This window comes from Melanotaenia boesemani, chromosome 5 (assembly GCF_017639745.1).
Source record: "Melanotaenia boesemani isolate fMelBoe1 chromosome 5, fMelBoe1.pri, whole genome shotgun sequence".
Lineage (NCBI taxonomy): Eukaryota > Metazoa > Chordata > Actinopteri > Atheriniformes > Melanotaeniidae > Melanotaenia > Melanotaenia boesemani.
The window spans coordinates 28,341,594-28,361,352 of NC_055686.1; the positions used below are offsets into that span (position 1 = coordinate 28,341,594).

Genomic DNA, 19,759 nt, shown 5'->3' on the forward strand with positions numbered 1-19,759 from the left:
TGTTAATATTCGCCCCATTGTAAAATGTGACCTGTCCAATTCACAGGGGACACAGTACCCCACCTCAGCCTTATACAATGTTACAGCTCCTCTTAAGAATAAACCCATTTACTGAAGCAATTATCATAAAGTAATGTATTGCAACAAACACGTCCTGAAAAATCCAGCCTATCATAGACGTTAGAGACTAACCCACACCTAGCCTGCCTATTGGCAATTCTAACCCACAAGCCCCTCTAGCTGTCTTTGCTCAGAGTCAGAATCAGACAAGGAGAAGCTGCATTTAGGCTCTGAACAGCTGAAACGCTGTTTATCTAAATCCAGGTTAAGGGCCCACCTGTTCTCTGCTGAATTTTATTAGTTTTTTATTTAAAAGTCCAAATCTGCACAGTTTTTTCTGAACTTGTATTTTCAAACTTGATCATGTTTTTATTAGTTTATATCTAGTTTTCTTTCCTTTACGTTTTACTTTTAATTTTAAATTATGCTTCTTACGTTCTGATGTTTCAATGTCTCAGTGAAGCACTTTGAATCATCCTGTTGTTGTTGTGGAATTTTTAGTTATCAAAGATCACACACTAGGTGAGAATCGAACAAAGTATTATTTATTAAGAGCTGATCAGCAATGAGAGTCCCACAGTCAAAGGAGTTTGTCTGCGTGAGTCTGGGGAGATACAAGTTAGCTTGGTTAATATACTAGGCATGAACTGATAACATCACAGCAGGTCATTGTTGTAAATTCCTCACAGCCTGGTACAAAGAAGAAAAGTAAAAAGGGGGAAGGGGAGCTCACTAAATCCTTATCTGGGTACACAGTCATTCTCCTCCCTAAGTAAAACATAAGCCAAGCTTTAACAATGCAAAGTGTAGTCTACAGAATATAAGGGTATGTGTATAAATTTTCCATTGTTGAATTGTGTTATACAGAAAAACCTACCTTACTATTTTTCTTTTCATCATTTCTTGATGCTTTCTTCCACATCCTGCTGGGATTCACCTGAAGCAAGTAGCTTTGCTTTTTGTGGCCAAAATGTTTGAATTAAACTTCATCCGCATGTATGTTTGCAAAAAGTTTCAGACTTAGATTTTAATTTGCAAAAAAAAAAATAAAATAAAAAAAAAAGTAAGGTATATTCTGTGATGGACATATTTGTTGTGTTTCCTTCTCACTCTATGAAGCTTATGTATGTGCAGCAGTTGATGCACAGGAACAATTGCCATTAACACTGAAGATCCAAACGTTTGTGATTGAATTTTAAAATGCTTTTTAGGCTATTATACACATGGTTATTGTAAATTCTGTGACTCCAAATTGACCTTTATCATTGCAGTTAACAAAAATTTTGAAAATATGATTGAGAAATACCCGATTAGAAGAAGTTGCCTGATGCCATACAGTATTGGTAATCTGTATAATCATTTCCATCTATGGTGAAATACAGCAGATGGATTAAAATATTCTGTTTTGACATGATTGGTTGTTTTATTGATAAGCGCAGGTTAAAAAGTAACCGACATTTACAGCCTCTGTCACAAACTTCACCTCCAGATGATATTGACCTCCTTCAGACAAACAGCCACGTTGACAGACCAGAGCAGGTGAGAAAACATCTTTAGAGATAAAAATGAGCTGTTTCAACAAATTTATCATTTTACTGATCAAAACAGGTTGTATCTTTTACTGTCTCCCAGTCAATATTAAATATAAAGTAAATGCTAGATATTTATTATGACAGCATGGAGCTGTCACCCAAAAAAAAAAAAAAAAAAAAAAAAAACTGGGACCTTCTCACGTTATAACGTGAGAAGTTTATTGTAAAAACGTGAAACGTATCTCATTATAAAGTGATACGTTTTGTGGTGAAAACGTAGACTATAAACCACATTTGTCGTTGTATGGTGAAACTGTGTGTGCTACGTCCAGAGAAATGCCTAATTGACCAAATGGGATTAAGTTTTACTTGGAGAGATTTGATGAAACTTGGAAGACACTGTGATATTGTTGACGTTGCACCCTTAAAGTAGACAGGACCACAGTTTTGTGTCAGCAACTTATTCCTCCTCAGCGGTGCATATAGCCTTTATAATTTTCATTTTTATTTTCAGGAGACAACATGTTATTAACTAAAAGCAGCACACACTCTCTATTGCACCTCAGACACATGCACGCACCGTCTCACTGCGTGCAGGCAGGTGACGCACCGTGTTGCTCATAACTGTCTTGTGTACAATAATAAACCAGGTCTGCACCAGCCTCTTAACGACCCATTTTTGATTTATTGATCCAACAGCAGTAGGTTATTTGCACTTCTCAGCACAGTATTCCCTTTTTTTTCATTTAGTTTAATTTACTTCAACAACTTGACTGCAGGGGGGTGTGGTGGTTAGCATGCCTCCCAGCAAGAAGGTCTCTGGTTCCAACCTGAGCTGGGGAGAGGTTCTCTCTGGGTATTCCAGCTTCCTTCCAAAGTCCCAAGACATGCATGTTAGGTTTATTGGTGACTTTAAATTCTCCTTGCATGTATGCATGAGAGTTTTGGTTTGCAACCTGTCCAAGGTGCCCCAGACCCCCCCCCGTCACCAGTTTTACTTGCTAATTTACTATTGTTTTTAAATATTGCTTATATTGTTTGTTACTTTATGAAGTATAGATAACATGTTTAATATTTCATCTTTTCTCTCTCTAGACAAGATGAAGATCGTCCTCCCAGTCGCTGTCATGTTCACTCTCGCCCTGGTTCTGATCCTGGGTAGAGTAGAAGCTAAAAATCCTCAACCATGTCAGAGAAACCCTGACAACAAAGCATACAAAAAATTTGTTCGCAAACACATTCTTCAGGAGTCATTTAACACTGGATCAAAGAGGGCATGGGAAAGGTAAGTTACAGACTTCTGTCAATGAGGAATAAGTTTTCCTCTTCAATTTTTGTTTTATTTTCTTCAAGTCACATAATGTTTTTATCTAACAATTCTGAACTCATTCTTCAGGTACTTGAGAAAGTATCGACTCTGCAACAGACCACATCAGTCCATCATGAGGAAAGCGGATCAGAGGCTTGTGCAACAGACCTGTAACGGTTATGGCAAGCGTTTGTATGATAACTTATGCACCAGTACCTCAAACATGTTGGTGTATGATCTCAGAGTTAACACCGCCACTTGCAAAGTTAGAATTCTACAGCGAGTAAGCAGATATGTGGTTTTGGCCTGTGACAAAGTTGCCAACCGCTGCCTTCCTGTTCATTTTCAAACAAGTGTCAATCGACCACCAAGCGGCGGTGCTATATGTCACCCTTAGCTCTGTAAAGCTAAGTCATTACTTTGTGCTTTCAAAATAAAATCCTATAAAACATATAAAATGCCGTTTTGAAGTTTTGCCACAAGAAATTTTTTTGTTTCACATCTTTCAAACTGGTCCAGTAACATTCAGCCAAGGGACCATAACGAATCAACCTTGTGTGTCAACCTTAGCTCTGTAAAGCTTAGCTAAGTCATTACCTCCTGCTTACAAAAGAAAACCCAGTAAAACATATATAATGAAATGCTGTTTTGTAGTTTGGTAACATGAAACCATTCATGACTGATAAAATGCTTCTAATCATGTTAAGAATGGATAAATGTGAAGGGATTATTCACTGAGTGTGGTTTTGTTTTACAGGTAAAGCTTCTTTGCAACCATGTATTAAAAAAAAAAGAACAAAAGCTGTAATTCTTGTATTTGGAAACTATTCTTCTTAATTTTGCATTGCATCCCAATAATTCATTGCTCAATAAAAGGAATAAACCCACATTGATCACTTGCTGAAAAATATTTATCTATCTATCTATATATATATATATATATATATATATAGATAGATATAATTTTATTTTTTTTTTACATTTCATTAAAGGGCCAAATAAAGACTTCACATTAAATTAAATAGAATTTATCACCATTATCAGTGATAATTCAACAACAAAACATGATCAGGTTTCTCTGAAAAAAAAGAAAACAAAAAAAAAAAAAAAATGTTTCAGCTGTAATAAAAAAACAAAAACACTGCTGTGTTTTTAATAGCTAATGTGCTCTGTTAATGTACAACATTAACACGACGGGCTACTAAACGAGATATTCCAACATGTCCAACTTGTTCAGTTTAATTCAGTTTTATTTTGTTTTGGGTTTGAGACATTCAGAGACATTTTGATACTCTTATCTCTACATTCTTCAGCCTCCAGTGTTCAAAGAAAAGCCCTGACCCCCACGATGTTGGAAAACAGACAGTAGCTCCACAATGTACCTAGCAGTTATTTGTTATTTAACAGCTTTGTTTCAGGACGTTAAAAAAAAGAAAAGAAAAAAAAGAGTTAAAACACCATTTTGCAGTATTATAAAAAATACCATGTGCTTAATTTGTGTTTAATATTTTGTTTGATTTTCCAGGGAGAGAGGCTTTTCTATCCAGAAAGTTTCATTAAGTCAGAAATATTGGACAGATTATTATTTTTTTCTCTTTTTCATTATCTCATTAATGGAAAAACCATTATTGTTTTACACACAACGTCACACATCAGCAACTGGATATTATCCCTCTAATCACCAAGTTTTCAAAACTGAGAAAAGCATCGGACCGTATGAGAGCTTAAACCTGTTACCCCTTTCCACGACGACAAACACACTGTGGTGTACGGTTCTGCACGGCACCGGAATGGTGTGACACGTGTGTGAGGGGACTTCCGGTGGGAAGTTGTTGTTGTGGTGTGTGGCCACGAGGCTAAATAAAGTTAGTTGACTACAACGCTGTAGTCCGTGTTTTCTGGACATAACACACACATCTTTTTTTTTTTTTTTTTTTTTTTTAACCTGTCTTGTCCTGCAACATGACACCAGAATGATGGTCTGGCTACCGTGTTGTATCAAACACATTTGCTTTTCCATGAGGAGCTTTTAGGATATGAGGGACCCCTTCAATCTTAAATGTTATTCTTTATTATTATTTTATCATTTATGTAATTTGTTTATTGCCAAATTTACACATAACTCACTGGAACAGACTGGAGAAACAACAGAGGAGAGAAGGAAAGAGAAAGAAAGAAACAAGGAAAGAGAAAAAAAAGGAGGAATCAAACCCAAACACAAAAACCAGACAACCAGCAGCTACGCCTGTAAAGAAACAGTAAACATCTTAAGACAGATGAATCTTTAATGTAACATAACTGGGAGGGAATCAAATCAAAGTTAATGAGGAATTAGAGTTTGAATATACGGAGCTGATAAGGAAGAGTTCGTAGTCGGTGATGCAGAGTGGATTACAGAGAAAACACAACATTTTTTCGCTGTTGACAAAGTACTTTCTCAGCTATTAGCCATCTCTGATTCTGGAGGATTATATTTTCCTCCAGAGGATGACGGTTGGTCATCTAGCACCAGTAAAAGTGATGCTTCTGTTAGAAATCACAGCACATCCATCCATAATAATAACCTGAAGCAACACATGTGGGAGATGACAACTCTGAGCCTTTTCCTAACCGAGGTCTGGGAGGCAGAAGTGGAACATTTAGGAGAGTTTCTGGACATGGTTGATGCAGTAGGGGTGCAAAACGTATCACTTAAAGATCTGTTGGAGCAGCATAGGTCCAAATAGAGCTTTAAAATCGGATGGGTGTATTAGAAAAAATGAGAAAGTGCATCACAGGTGGATCAGATATTTTGATGACTGGGTACTTTGGAAACTAACATTTGATAAATAATAAACCCACTGATTCCCTGTTTATTTGTTTTATTTATTTATTTTTCTAATAGCTAATTTTACCACTGTTACTTTACATTCTGGTCTGTTCATTTTGGGAATAAGATATTTTAATACACACGCATGCACACACTCACCCACACACATATATATATATATATATGTGTGTGTGTGTATATATATAAACAAAGAAAACAATGCACATACAGTTAAAAAAATCTCTCAAACTTTAGGGGTGCTGGGATTCAATTTAGGGGTGTTTCAGTACCCCCAAAAATGGGCTGATAAAGCCTATTCCATGATAGATAGATAGATAGATAGATAGATAGATAGATAGATAGATAGACAGACAGACAGACAGACAGACAGACAGACAGACAGACAGATAGATAGATAGATAGATAGATAGATAGATAGATAGATAGATAGATAGATAGAAAGAAAGAAAACCCGGCCATAGCATCTTTGTACCCCCTTAAAGGTTATATAAGTAACTTCTTTTCCTGTAAAAATAATTTTAAATGTTCTCATTTGTTATGAGGGACCAAAGGAAGCTTTCCTATAAACAATCTGTCTCTCTACATCAACAATGTCTTTGTCAAGCTTTTCTCCTTTCAAAATAAGAGTTACGTGATGGACTAACTTTGGTGCACTGTGTAGATCTTTACTACTTCCTGGTTCCTTAACCAATCATATGCGACTCCCCAAGGTCGCCAAACAACAGCACAGCATTTGGTATTGAAGTGTCTTATTCTCAATATTTCATAACTAGAATGAATTAAAATGACATAGATTAGGATTATACTGGGTTGCAGCTTAAGCAGACTGCAATTCGCTAAGAGTAGCGAAATTTAGACTCCATGTATAGACAGGCTGATTGAAGGCACACTGAGGTTTTTACCATTTAAGGTTGTTAGTGTCTCAGGTGACTTAGAAACTGGACACACAAACATATGTGTCTCCAGATGATTGATCAACTCAGGGAATTAGAGGAATGTCTTTGTCTGAAGAAGCTATATTAAGTGCTTCAAATATGTGTTTGAAAACCTAACAAGCCTCGGCATCCTGCTAAAAAAGCAAACGACCAAAAATGGAATAAAAAAACTTTCTCCTCGACAGGTAAACACCTAAATTTTGCTTAAATTAACCATAAAATTTATCTTGATTTACAAAGATTTTATATTTATTTGTCTGCACTCATTAAATTAATTTGTGTGAGTGTATAGATATATTGGTTGAGTAAACTGGTGGCCTATTAGTTTACAACAACAAATGTAATGATGTTTAGGCCAAGTGAATGGTGTGTTTGGCCTTGTAAACTTATGAAATTACTATCAAATTAATTTATTAAGTGAGACTAAGGGAAAACAGCTGCTGCCTGGAATTTATTGATTAATGTAGCTTTTGTTTACACGCTATTTCATGCTAACATAAAAGCACCAACTCTGTTTTTCTCTTTCGACTGCAGTTCTGATTTGAAACAATAGGTGTCATTGTTACTTATTTTGCCTTTAAATGTAAATATCAAAACTCTCTAAAATCAGCAGGAATCAAAGTGTAGAAGCGTTAAATACTTCCAATATTGTAAATTATTAATAAAATATAAATCTATTCTCCATCTCAGTGATGAATTATAGAGCAGCGTCTTCTACATTCTGTTTGATAGAGAAAAAAAACAGAGCAGACATGAGAAATGATGAATAAGATGAAAACTGTTTCTGGACAAAGTGTGGAAACAGTGTCTCTGTGTCTCCTGCCTGCTCTTCTCTTGTGTGGAAGTTAACTTAACCCGGTTTAACTAAAGACTGAATGTATTTTCTTCATTCAATCATATCCAGAATTATTGGATTACTTGGTAAAGAGGCAAACAGCCAAATCAGTATTAACCTTTAGACCAGTGTGTAGCCTAGAAAAAAAAAAAAATATATATATATATCATTCTGTATATTTTCTACCAACACCAACACCAGAGATGTTCACAAGCCTTTTTGCAAGTTCAAGTCAAGTCTTAAGTCTTATGGCTCAAGTCCAAGTCAAGCTGCAAGTCACTTTTAGTTGTAACCTGCTATGTGACACCTGCCATCTGGTCTGCTTAGAAAACTACATTATAACATCCAAGAAATTTAAATCCATGCTCACCCTTATCGTTAGCTTAAACTGGCTAGTGCTCTGCCCCTTGTTTCTTTGCTTTACTGAATTCAAAAAACTTGTAGATGAACATGGAAATTTATTCAGATTAGTAAAAATGCTCTTAATATAACTTAACCAAGAGTTTTTTAATGTGTACAAAATCCATCTGGACCCACAGGGGAATTTAAAATAGTAAAACTAAAGTTCATAACATTTTTTACTGAATGTAGAGAGGCGTGCCAGTATGCTACACTTTAGTGCAGGATAACCAACTGTCCTGCAGGTTTTAGACATTTCCCTGCAGCAACACGCCTGATTCAAATTGCACCTGATTCAAATGACAGCTTTTTGTTATGTTCGACACAAGCCTCTTAATGACCAACTATAATTTGACTCAGGTGTATTGCAGCTAAACATTTGCAGGACAATGGCTCAACAGATCCAAGTGCTGATCCTGGCACAACTGCATGAGAAAAATCTTAATTGTAAAAAAAGCAATAATAAAAAATAAAAATAAAAAAGCTTGAAAAAACTGTGAGATGAGCACAGACTTTATTTATGTATTTATTTATATTAAATTAAAACAAACTCAATATTTTAATTAATTTAGATCCAATACTAACAGGCCCAATAAATACTCTTTACATTCCTTAATCAGCATCAGCTAAACTTTGCTAATTGGCTCAAGCCAAGCCAACTTTATTTATAAAGCGCTTTATGACAGCAGCCCCTGAACAAAGTGTTGAACACAAAATAACTAAAAACAATAAAACATCAAATAATAAAAGACAAGACAATGAAACCAATAAAACATTTAAATTAATACAAAATAAACAATACAAGCAATAAAACGCAAACTCATACTGGGTGAAACACCAACAAAACGAGGTGGGTCTTTGAAGGGATTTAAAACTGAACAGGGATGAAGCCGGTCGGACCTGCAGTGGCAGAGAGTTCCACAGGTCTGATTCTGCCACAGAAAAGGCCCTGCCCCCTCTGAGCTTCCTCCAGGAGCAGCTGATCCAGTAAAACTGCATTGTCTACACTGTCCCAGTTTGGTCCCAGTTTTACGTCGTCACGGCAAAGTAAAAGTTTATGGAAACTGTGTTGAGTAAATGTCTCATTTTTCTTCTAAACACATTTAGTGCAGCCAATCTGATGGAGTTGACATTATTACAGTACAAAGTTAGTTTCAGTGGTACTGAGCTTGTTGCTAACATAAGATGCTAACATTAGCTTTCATATTATAGTGACTAACCTCTCCAGGTGTGTTTTAAGGTGAGTGTGGTGGATCCAGTGTCCTAGGGCCTTGTCTTTCAAGCTGGCGTAGGAACGCCAATCATAGTCAAATTTTGGGATTTATGAAAACCAAACTTGACAGGAAAATGTTCCTACCTTGGACCCTGGCACATAATCTAAAAAAACGGGAAACGGCGACACAGATGGAACAGAATAAAATCAAGGAAATTATGTGAAATGTAAGACATTTGTGCACAATCCACTATTACCTTTCACACCACATGTTAGATATTAAAGCTGTTTGCATAAATTAATAAAGAGACAAATTTGATATTAATTCTCTTAAGAGTGCATGCTCGGGGGAAAAAAACAAACAACAAAAAAAAAAACAGGATTTTCAAGAAAAAGCGAGATGATATTATGGACCTCAACCACTAAAATATGTTCTGTCAATATTCATTCTGTCATGTACCAGACAGTAAAAGAAAATGTGAGAAGCTTTGGTCATTCATTCTAGGACCCAGCTTAGTGGAATGCAGACAGCTGGAACGTCTAGAAGTGATGCAACGCTTATAAAACACACAAGAGGTGGATTCCCTTTTATTTATTTATTCTTACACAACAAAGATTACTTACTAACAAGCAAAGTCAAGCTTACTAACATTAGATTTCATATCACAGTGGCTAACCACTCCAGGTGTGTTTTAAGGTGGATGCGGTGGATCCACTGTCCTGGACTTTTATACCACAGATATTTAAGTTTGCTGCTTATCTATTTTATATTTTTTAAGTTTTTAAAACCTAAATGTTCCAGTGGCGCTGTTGCAACAGATATGTTGGTACTGCTATTGTTTTTATTGACTGCATGTGCAGACAGGTCTGTGTTTGTGTCATGTTACGTCAGTGTTACGTCTGGAGAAATGACAGCACACAATGGAGACAGCAGACAGGTGATCAGAGAGAGAGAAAATCATTTTAAAAGAAAAGAAAAAAAGATTTTTCCCGAGTCTCAAATCGCAAGTCCAAATCGAGTCTCAAATCACTAAAAATGCTAAATAAGTGCAATTTAAGTCCAGACCTCAGCCTCAAATCCCAATATCTGACCTACACACAACCTGCCTCTAACACATTTAGACCCGAAAGTATCTGACTATTAGCTCACAATAAATAACAAATACGCTGTTACAGCCACTGCCTATTGCTGGCAGCTGCGGCTCATTCTGCCATTGATTGCCTGGTTTGGAGGCCTTTCGTTCTACCACCTGGAAGGTTCCCTGGAACATTACGTTGTGGATGACTCAGCCATTTTTGTCTTGTGGACACGTGTGAAGTCTATTGTTGTGAAGGGCTTCCATCCGGCTACTTCCGGTGGAGACCGTCAGGCAGGTCTCATGCCGAGTGGTGAGTTCACTCCGTTTTGGAGGTTGGCACCCGGCAGCCGATATGGCTCAGTTGGAAGTGTGTGTGTGGGAAGGTTGAGGTGTCAACTGGACTTTCTGTTGTGCGGCTTTGGTGCGGGCGTTCTGGCCTAGGGGCTCATTCTGCCGTTGATTGCCTGGTTTGGAGGCTCTCTGTCTGGAGTGGCTGGATTTAACACACCTCAGTCTCCTCCCCTCTGATTGGCTACTTGGTGGACCAATCAGGCTGCATCTTAGGAGAAGCCACTGGTGAAAAGGCTGCAGCAGAAGCCAGTCAGGAGGGGGAAGGCGTAATGGCTCAGGCCGCTTTCCCCTCACTTCGTGCACTGGGTGTGTGCGTGCGTGTGTGTTTGTGGTATCAGGGCGAGACTGGTTAGTGCAGGTGGTCTTGTCCGGATTATGGCAGATTTGGGGTAGTATGGCTTATTGAGTGTTCGCTGTGCTTCGTGGTGGTGAATCATTTGGTGGCGGACCATTGTTAGTGCAGAGCAGGATGATTCCTGGCTGTGATGCGTCCCATGTTGGGACTTCGTAATGGTTCTGTTTTAGTTGGATTAACCGGTCTGCACTCAGTTTAGTTCAAGCTGTGCTACACTTTTAGTTCTGTCATAGTGGGTGTTTGTGTTTAGTTTTAGTGTTGGGCTAGGTTAGTGTCTTTTTGTTGTGACTACAGTCACATTAGTTATGGATCTGCTGCTCTTTTGTTTGGTTTTAGTTTCCTCACCGAGTTTAGGCATTTCTTTATTTGCACTCGGTGGGTTTTGTATAGGGTTTTGGTATATGTTTTTTTATATTTATTTCAGCAGGCCCACTAACCCCAGCACTTGCTTAATCTGTGTATTTTTCGTTACAGGTTTTCACACGTTGTTTCACGGGATTCTAATAAAATGTGCTTATTTTAATTCACCATCTGTCCTCAACGTTATTTTTTGTTGCGCCCAATCATGCCCCTGAGTCGGGTTGTAACATATGCTGATAAAGGTCCTGCCCCAAGTGGAGGAGTGCCAGTATCTCGGGATCTTGAGTGAGAGAAGAATGGAGCAGCCGAACGACAGATGGATTGATGCAGCGTCTGCAGTGACACAGACTCTGAATCGGTTTACTGTGGGGAAGAATTTACCTGTCAATCTACGTTTCTACCTTCACTTAAGTTCCTAGCTGTGGGTAATGACCAAAGGAATAAGATTGCAAGTACAAGTGTGCAAAAAAGTTTCATTGTCGGGTGGCCGGTCTTTCCCTTAGAGATAGGGTACGAAGCTCAGTCATCAGAGAGGGGCTTAGAGTAGAGCTGCTGCTCCTCCTCACCAAGGGAAGCCAGATGAACCAGCAAAGATCAGGCAAATAGTCGGGATGCCTAATGGACACCTCCCTGGGGAGGTTTTCCAGAAATGTCCCACTGGCATAAGATCCTGGGGAAGACCCAGGACATGCTGGAGGGACAACATCTTTTGGGGTGGATCAGCTTTTTTCAAATATGAAGAATTTGTGCATGCTAGTGACAGACTTTATGACCCATGTCTGCTTTCTAACCAACATATTCAAACATGTGAATGAACTTAATCTGGGATTACAAGACAAACACAAAACTGTCATGGAAATTGTGGAACAGATGTGGGCATTCCAAGTCAAACTGGACATTTTTGCGACTGACTTGAGCAGAGGCCGTATGCTTCATTTTCCAAAGCTCTGCCACTGCATCCCATCCACAGCACAGGTCACAGGTCTGATGACAGATTTTACTGCAAGGCTGAAATAAAACTTTGCTAGTAGATTGGATGGATTCTCGCTGCCCACACAGGTGATGGGTTTTATTAGAAACCCGTTTACTGTTGCAATAGACGGGACTTGTCTTGATAAGCTCAGGACGTGGTCCCTTCCACTGATGAGGACAAATTCATACTGGAAGTGGTTAATATGCAGTCATCGATAGCTATGGCACAGGAACTTTGCATCAATGGGCTTGCAACGTTTTAGTTTAATGTCAGTGTTCATCAGCTCCCTAATGTTAAAAAATTAGCTATTATCATCCTCAACATACACATGTGAATCATGCTTTTCACACATGAATTTAATAAGAAGCAGCTCTTGCTGCTCAATGACTTACAGCACTCTTCACCACAGTCTGCAGATTGCATTGAAATCATACAAACCTAAAGTCACTTCTCTTCTGAAAAATGTCACTTTTCCCACTAAGAGACCAAGCAGGTTACTGTAGCTTACATTTCTAGTTAATTAGGCATGTTTAACAATGTCATTTAACACACTGATTTAAAAATAATGTTACTTTCCGTCTGTGTGCATAAGATATTTGTGTGTGTTATAACTTGTTATGAGTTAATTCACTGATAGTTTGATAGAAAATAGTCACTTTTGTATTCTGTACTTTGAGATGTACCTAGTTCAGATATGACCAAAATACTTATTTTATTTTCATGCACTTTCACATGTGTTTAGTTTGATATTACCGTTTTTATGTCAAAAGTTAGGACAGACATAGAGTACACTGCTTCTTTCCAGCATTTTCGTTATTTTTTTATGAGCATTTTTAATTTGCTTGGTCAGATCTGACTTAATTTTAAAAGAGATAATAAACATGACTCATTTTTCAAAGCATTCGTTTGTTTTCTGTTTCATCTATTGATTTGTTTAGCTTTTACCTTCTACTTATTGGTTAAAAACAATTTTTGGCCTTGTTAAATATTTTTTTCCAGAAATCTGGCCCACCTGAGCAGTCCTGCCATAGAGGTTCCCAGCTTTTTTCAGACTTGTTTAAAGTTATCCAATAACTAACATTTTTTTTTTTTTTTTGGTCTGAACTTCTGCATTCTTTTTAGTTCTGCTTTCTGAGTGCATTTTAACATTCAACATGATGAAGTAATGTTGATTTTTACAGACATACAATCATGAGACAACTGGTGTTTTTTAGAAGATGTGTGACAAGAAACTGATATTTGTATTTGTGATGGTGTAAAGGAAATCAAGTGAAACTGTTCATTAAAATTGGTTAAGTAACTCAAAATGACTGTCAAATCAAACTAACAGATACTACATGTATCACTGGTTATGTTTGTGGATGTTCGCATATTTATAACCGGTTGTAATAATGAATAAGCAAAAAATGAGTAAACAAAAAAATAAGTAAACAAAAAACAGGTAAACAAAAACATACATAAACAAAAAAAAAAAACACCACATAAATGTCTGAAAAGGAGTGGGGAGAAGCTTAAGCTTATTTAACCACCCCCACTACATTAACTTAACAGAAGTATAGTTGCCAATGCTATAGATCACATCTCATATAATACTTTTACTACTTGTGCAATATATATCACAATACTAACTCAAAATCACATTTCACAGGACGCAAACAATATACATTATCATTTCATTTTTAACTAGTCAGTCTTCCATTTCAACATAGGATTTCATCATTTTTTCTTAAACATTTTTTTAAACTGAATTAATGTCGGACAGTCTTTTAGTTCTGGGTCCAACTTACTCCAACATTAACCCCAACAACAGAAAAACAAGCTGCTTTACATTTGTTCTCACATGAGGATTTATGAACATTTCACCCCCTCTAAAATTATAAACAGAGTCTCTTTTTTTAAACAATCCCTGAATTTGAGCTGGTAATTTATTATTCTTAATGTTATACATAAATTGTGACATTTTAAAGTTGATCATGTCCTTCACTTTTAAAGCGTTCAGGTTAATAAAAAGCTGGTTTGGTGTGCTCTGTGGGCCGCTTTATGAACTATTCTGATCGCTCATTTTTAAATCATACAGATCGATTTATTAGTTTTATATGTGTTCCCCCACACCTCTAAGCCATAGGTCATGTAGGGGAGAACCAGAGAACAATACAAAAGATATAAATTCTTTTAATTTAAAAACACTTTGACTTTAGAAATAATTGCTAGTGATTTACAGATCTTTGCTTTAATATGGTTTATATGAGGTTTCCAGCTAAGTTTATTTTGTATAATTATTCCAAGAAATTTGACTTCAGTCACTTGTTCTACATTTGTGTTGTTTATTATTAATTTTCTGTCCCTGTTGACAGCACGATTTCCAGAAATTTGAAATTTAGTTTTGTTTAAATTTAAAGTTAATTTATTTAAATCTGTTAATTCTTTTCCGACTTTATCTATCAATGTTTTTAGTTCTGACCACAGCAAAATATATTGGTATCATCAGCAAATAAGACAAACTGTAACTTTTTTTAAATTAAACATATGTCATTTTTTATACAGAATAAACAGCAAAAGACCCAACACTGACCCCTGTGGGAGACCGCGGGTCACTGCCAGCAGCTGGGAATCAATACCATTAATGTGGATATACTGGGATCTGTTCTGTACAGTTTTTTTTAATAATAATTCATGATTAACGGTATCAAAAGCTTTGGTTAAATCTAGAAATACCCCAATAGCATATTGTTTGTTTTCTATTGCTTTTGAAATATTTTCTACAAGATCCACTAACGCTAAGGTCGTGGTCCTGTTGGGTCAGAAGCCATATTGTTGTTCACATAGTACGTTATGTGATTCTATATAAGTATATGTTTTTTTCATTTTTCTGTATTTTACTTAAAGCATCATTTCTTTGGCCAATTTTGGCCCTATATTAGTAAAATAATCATTAAATTGGTTTGCTATTTCCTTAGGTTGATTAATCATTTGATTTTTTGTTAAAAGTTGAGTTGGAATGTCAGCAGTTTGGTTTACCTTTTTGATTCATTTATTTATTACATTCCAGGTGTTTTTAATATTACTTGTATTTTTTTCAAAAGCAGTACTAAAATAATTCATTTGATTTGATTTGATGATACCTGTTAGTCTATTCTTATATGTTTTATATGCACACACATTCTTTAAAAACAAGAGGACAATGTTTTTCATAAAGAGTGGTAAAAATGTTCAGGAATGTTTCATAAGCCATATTTATGCTATCCACATAAACATCGTCCCAATTTTGTTCCATTAATTCTCTTTTAAATGTATGAATAGCCTCTTGAGTCACACACCTCGTCACTACACTGGTTTTGTTTTCTTTTGCTGATTGAATCAGCCTCTTTATTACTGTAAAAACTGCTAGATGGTCAGATATGTAAGTAATCAAAAGTCCACTAGATATTTCACTTTCAATAATGTTGGTAAATATATTATCAATCAAATTTGCGCTATTTTGTGTAATGCGAGATGGTCTAGTTATTGATGGATACAAACATAAACTATATATGGTATGGATAAACTCTGTGACTGCATTTTGTTTTTGAGGATTCAACAAGTCAATATTAAAATCCCCACAAACAAAGATTATTTTCCTGTTATTTATATTCTCATACAGATCAAGCATTAATTTCTGAACTGTATTAATACAAGACCCTGGTTTTTGATATACACAACTTATCAAAGCATTTCTTGACTTCTCTATTTCAATCTCAGCAGTGACACATTCCATAACTTGGTCCACGGCTAAACTCTTGTTACCAGCCAGTTTACATCTCAGATTCTGATCAATATATAACGCTACTCCACCACCTTTAACAGAAGGTCTACTTTTGAAGGATGCATTATATCCTTCCATTTTGAACAAAGAAGTCTGATCTTCACAATGCCAGGTCTCTGAAATTGCTATTACAGAGAATTTGCTATTACAGACTTCATCAGTCTGATGGTGTTGAAATGTTAGTCTGCATGAAGTTTGCACAACAAACCTGAAAATTTATCAGTGAGCTCCAACCCCTTCTACTTTTTGCATGAAAGGGACAAAAGTTTGTGCAGAATGGAGTTAAAGGGGTGGACTTGCATGTTGTGTCTGTGTGTGTTTCTATAAGTGTTTGATATGTTGCATACTTGTGTTTTGAAGACTTGTATTTTTAACATGTAGAAATGGGTGTTTATTATGTGAAGCACGTGTGTTGCTTTTTTGTATGAAAAGTGCTGAATAAATAAACTCTGGTTTGATTTCAAGTTGAAATTTCAAGTCCAAACTTATTTATAAAGCATATTTATGAAAACTGGCTGCTCAAAGTGCTGTACACTAATAATAAAAAATAAATAAAAAATTAAAACAACGAAAAAGTTGGATCAATGGAACAAATAAGAACAATTTTTTTGGAAGCCCAAGGCAAGTCACAGGTCACTTTCAGTTGTAATGAGCAATCTGCCATGTGACCCCTGTTCTCTGGTCTGCTTAGAAGATATACAGTATAACATCCAAGAGGTGGCATGGCTCAGTTGGTAGAGTGGTTGTCTTGCAGCCTGAGGGTTGCCAGTTCAATCCTCGGCCTGTCAGGCTCATGTCGAGGTGTCCCTGAGCAAGACACCAAACCCCAAACTGCTCCTCATGGGTCGTGATTAGCGCCTTGCATGTGTGAATGTGTGTGAATGGGTGAATGTGATGTATAATGTAAAGTGCTTTGGGTATCATTCCAGGTACAGAAAAACCCTATATAAATACAGACTATTTACCATTTAAAAACTCACCCTTTATCTACCTACCAATCTACCATTTAGTAACAGCACTGGTCATTGGCTTAAACTGACAAATCTTAGTCCCTTTTCTTCGGACAATTTCCTTGCTTTACTGAATTGGGAAAACCTGTACACAAACATGGAAATTTATTCAGATTAGTATATATGCTCTTAATATAATTAACCAAGAATTTTTAATGTAAACCAAAATCCATCTGGACCCACAGGAAATTTTTAAATACTTAAACTGCAGTTAATAGCATCTTTTTTCCAGAATATACAGGGGGCCAATATGCTGCACTTTAGTGCAAGATCATCAACTGTCCTGCAGGTTTTAGATGTTTCCCTGATGCAACACATCTGATCCACATGACAGCTTATTGTCAAGTTCTGCACAAGCCTCTTAATGACCCATAAATAATTTGACTCAAGTGACTTAGCTGTGTGTCAGAGGTCTGATGGGCTGACACAGACTCATAACAGAAAGTTCCACCTGGTAGAATTCTGCACTCCCACCATTTATCTTGTATAAAATTAAAAAAAAAAAAAAAATAAATAAATAATACTAAAAAAAAAACAAACATAAAAAAACACGTATTATCATATCACCACTGTGACTGTCTCGAAAAAGCAATAAATCGGGTAGCGCCAATGCAACTAAAGAAACACAACTATAGACGTTCTGAACATGAAATTTAATGAAAAAGAACATGGTATTCATTAAAACTAATTAATACCTTATTAACCCCTCCCCAATTTCACGAACACCCGACCTCCACTGCCTCTGGTTGGCTAACTGTAAAACTGGGATTAGCTGCGTCCTGTCCATACAGGCCGAGGGTATTTAAAGAGAGAGGGAGAGAGAGAGAAAGCTAATCTAAAGAGATGGATGGAGAAAGATACAGCTAAAGACAGAGTTCCTTTTTAGTTACCATGGCTTGGCCTTTTATTGATGACCCTGCAGAGGGCGCAAGCTTCATTCAAAGCTCATTCAGACCACCAGACCCACGGTTTTCAGAAGGAGGACCCCACCAGTAGCAGTGGTCTCTGACGTTGTCTTGGTATCTACAGTGCAACATATTTACAGCGCTACATGTTTTGAACAAATACATTTCTTCAAAGGCTACCTACCACTCTGAAATATGTATTTGTACTTTATTTTCACCTGCTGCCAGATACCGTGGGGACTGTGGGGGGCTGTGGTTGCTAGCTGATAAATGATGGAACACTCTTAGTCTTCTTTTTAACTGTTTAAATAGGCGTATGCACATTATTACAGTTTTACGTTGCTCAGCTGTCTCATTCCCTTTTCCCTCTGCTGGTAGAGCTAACTAACAACTTCTTCCTCTTCCTGTTACTTCTGTCAGTTAAGCTTGACCATTGCTGCCACCATGTGGCCAGGAGTTGTTATAGCTTAACAAACAAATAAACTAAAAAGCTGTAGTCTCCTTACCTAAATCAACTAATAAACAGTATGTAATATGTGTTGGTGGAACGATTTGAGCCTTAATTCAGAGTTGGTGTTAGTTCAAGCAAGGCTTTCCCGAGACAGCCTGGCTCTCTTTAGCTACGTTGGGGGAATGCCCCCCTGGTGCATGTCCATGATAACATAGGCCAGGGCTGAGTCATTGAGCCAAACGGATCTCAGATTGACTACTGTGCTTCAGCCCTGGGATTCTGTCTCCGTCCTCTTAAAGGCCAGTGATGTCTCATACTCCAGCCCTAGTAGAGTCTGCCTGCTACTCCCTTGACTCCACTTAAATCCTGCACCTGTTTCTAGTTGGGCTAATTGAGTGAGGGTTTGCTTGGGCCTCAACTACTACATAAAACTCAACGTAAAAACAAAGATTCCCACCAAAATAAAAATGCCATGCAGTTCCAAATCAAACTCTCAAGAGTACGCTCCAGACATTTTGCCTGGAGTTTGATAAAAAACTGGGATAAGGGTGTCAACCTCTTGCTGTTTGCTGCAAGTGAGGCAGTGCAGGACTCACTTGGCTTCAGTCCAGCTGATCTTGTTTTTGCATAATGTGCCCGGTTCTTTGAAGCTTTTGTGGGAGAACTAGCTGTGTGATGAGCCTCCCAGTCTCTGATTATCTCAATACTTACCGATTTAAGCTCCATTGGGTGTGTGATTTGGCCAAACCGAATCTTGCTACAGCTGAAGATGAAAGCATGGTATTAGGGCAACGGAAACCAAATGTTTGAGGTGGACGAGAATCTATTTTTTCTGCCAGTTCCTGGCCCAAGCCTGCAGGCTCATTATCGTGGCATGTATGTGGACAGGAAGGTGAGTGATACCAATTACAGAACTGCCACACCGGATCGCACACTGCGCAGTCATGGATCTTGCATTTTATCATGTTATTTATTTTAGCTTTTTTATTTCAGTTTTTTTTAAGTTTGTTTTTAATGCGCTTGTTGTTGCTTCCTGCAGCTTGCTGTAATGATTTGTTTAATGTAAAGCACTTTGAATTGCCTTGTACATAAAATGTGCTATACAAATAAACTGCCTTCCTTTGCCCAACAGTGTTTTTACAGGTTCTACCTAAAATATCAATTAGACAACTGTAGCTTATTCAGAATCTGCTGCTTGTGTCCTCACTCAAACCAAGAAAGTGGACCACATCAGTTCAACTCTGAGGTCTTTACACTGGCTGCCTGTTTGTCTTAAATAGTATAGACTTTAAAGTTCTGCTGCTGGTCTATAAAGCTCTGAATGGTTTAGGACCAAAATACATCAGTGACCTCTTGACCC

At 37.1% G+C, this 19,759-nt stretch overlaps 1 long non-coding RNA gene across 1 annotated transcript; it reads left to right on the forward strand.

Annotated features, from left to right (window-relative positions):
* The first annotated feature begins 1,544 nt into the window (after window positions 1-1,544).
* Window positions 1,545-3,767, forward strand: LOC121640094. Its single transcript, XR_006010348.1, has 3 exons — window positions 1,545-1,599; window positions 2,688-2,877; window positions 2,989-3,767. It is a non-coding gene; the product is annotated as an uncharacterized LOC121640094 (long non-coding RNA).
* The last annotated feature ends 15,992 nt before the right edge of the window (window positions 3,768-19,759 follow it).